The sequence below is a fragment of the Penaeus japonicus genome, unplaced genomic scaffold, assembly GCF_977035675.1.
Source record: "Penaeus japonicus unplaced genomic scaffold, GWHDUDI00000001_assembly GWHDUDI00000012, whole genome shotgun sequence".
NCBI lineage: Eukaryota > Metazoa > Arthropoda > Malacostraca > Decapoda > Penaeidae > Penaeus > Penaeus japonicus.
Genome location: NW_028234414.1, coordinates 1871557 through 1874056, shown reverse-complemented (window position 1 = coordinate 1874056; position 2500 = coordinate 1871557). Strand labels below are relative to the sequence as shown.

Genomic DNA, 2500 nt, shown 5'->3' with positions numbered 1-2500 from the left:
ATAGATTAATAGATAAGAGATTAACTAATTGATAAAGGCATAAATAGATGTATAAGTGTGTATGTGTATATATATATATATATATATATATATATATATATATATATATATATATATATATATATTTATTTATTTATACATATGTATGAATGAATATATATATATATATATATATATATATATATATTTATTTATTTATACATATGTATGAATGAATATATATATATATATATATATATATATATATATATATATAATCACATCTATAAGTGATCACTGATGAAATTAAAAACTACTAATAAAATAAGCATCGCAATAGGCCTATAGAAGTACGCAACTGCTTTGAGGGAGCGGCGGGTGGGGCCTCGAGGGCGGGTGAGGGTGGCTGGCCGGCTGCCGGGAGGACATCCTGCGGCGTCCTGTTGATTGGGAGAGGCTTTTGGAGAGAGGGTGTCCTTTTCTTTACTTTACTTTCTTATTGTTTTGCCTTTTTATTCATTTACTTTAAATCGGGGCATTACTTTGCATAAACTTTCTGCATTATTGTTTTTTTTTTTCTTATTTGCACAACGTATGGACGTTATTTTGAATACTTTATCTTCTTATCTTTCTCATAGTCTACTTAATTCACTAATGGATCAATTGATTTTTGATCCTCGTTAGCCTCTCGTACGCATATCATACGCAAACATGGCTTTATTGATAAAATATAAATGCTTGTAAATCTACAACAAAAATAACAACATAACTCTAAAGCGTAACACCGGGATCCAATTCACACTAAGGGAACGGGAATCCATTCATATACTCAGGGGCGGTTCATCAGAGTTTCTAAGCAGTTTCTAAGCAGGTAAGTACACCGACTACTGGCCGCAAGGACTCACTTTTGACTCGCTTTCTGTAGTAGATGACAACAACAAGGATGGCGACAACTGCTACTGAAAGAACAGACCCGACCAGGACAGGGAACTCCCAGTCTGCGAATGAAGGAAGAGACGAAAGAGAAATTATGATGAGCTACAAGTATGAGGTCAATGGCGGGGATGATAATGATAATGATAATGATAATGATAATGATGATGATAATAATGATAATGACAATGAAAAAGATTATGATATAGTGGCGACGCGCGATAGCCTCATAACCTCTCTAGATGAAGGTAAGGGGAGACTCCTTTAGTCTCGGTCGACACTCCGCCCAGAGAGAGTGCCACGATGAAGATAGAAAGAAAAAAAAAACATTGGTATTTTCGAAACCTGATAATCTGTCCCTCATTTGAGTGAAGATGGCAAGTTAAGATAGTGAGAATAACGGCGTTAACGCGACTGGAACCCCTTGCTGAAGAGGGTTTAGCACCCAGCACTCTTGGAGTGTTGGTCTGGCTCCAACCAGGTCCTTCACCAGCGGCGGATCACAACCAGTGAGGGAGAAATGGGGGAGACGGGTGGACTAGATCGCTAAAGCACGTTGGCGAACCGACTGAAAGAAGACACAGGAAAAGAATGAACCGAATTTAGGACGAAAGAAGGGAGAGTTTGAAGGAAGTGAGAAAAAACTAGCAGATCAGGAGAGACAGGGAAGGACCAGTGGTTGATTCCCTGAACCAGAAATAGAAGAAATAGAACAAGCTGGAGCAGCTAGCGATACAAGTGTAGCGAATCTGAGTGGAGACTGACTGAAGCTGAAAATGGGGCTGAGATCAATTAATGGGGTTACAAGGGGCAGGGTCACAACGCGACTGGTGATAAATGTCGTGAAATTCCGATGCCAGATTTAGGAAGAGTTTCAGAAAGAAGGCCAGAAAGAGAGGAACTATTGCCCCATACGGTTCGAATTATCAAGAATTTGGAAATCAAAGGTCATGGTACTACCGGGAGCCATTGATGTTCTTGGGACGGTGACAAACAGGACAGAAAGCCCATTGAGAGGGATAGGCCTTTCTTGCCCCGTTGAAACATCTCCAAAGGGCGTGCTTGCTTGGAAAGGCTAGAGTTGTCACAAAAGTGTTAGATACTTTAAAGAGATGGAACCGATTGCATGAGACATTTGGCTGTGTGTGTATACGTATATATACTGTATATATATATATATATATTATATATATATATATATATATATATATATATATATATATATATATATATATATATATATATATATATATATATATATATATATATATATATATATTATATATATATATATATAATATATATATATATATATATATATATATATATATATATATATATATATATATTATATATATATATAATACATATATAATATAATATATATATATATATATATATATATATAATATATATATATATATATATATATATATTACATACATATATGTACATATATATATATATGTATATATATATACATACATATATGTACATATATATATATATATATATATATATATATATATATATATATATATATATAAGGAAGAGAAATAATGCTAATGATGATAACATTAATAGTAAG

At 33.5% G+C, this 2500-nt stretch overlaps 1 long non-coding RNA gene across 1 annotated transcript in view; it reads right to left on the bottom strand.

Annotated features, from left to right (window-relative positions):
- Nucleotides 1-331: 331 nt before the first annotated feature.
- Nucleotides 332-2500, bottom strand: part of LOC147470717 (uncharacterized) — a 4088-nt gene continuing 1919 nt past the window's right edge. The window contains exons 2-3 of the long non-coding RNA XR_015191401.1: nucleotides 885-977; nucleotides 332-419 (exon numbers count right to left, since the gene is read on the bottom strand). This is a non-coding gene — a long non-coding RNA (uncharacterized LOC147470717). The remainder of the gene's footprint in view (nucleotides 420-884; nucleotides 978-2500) is intronic.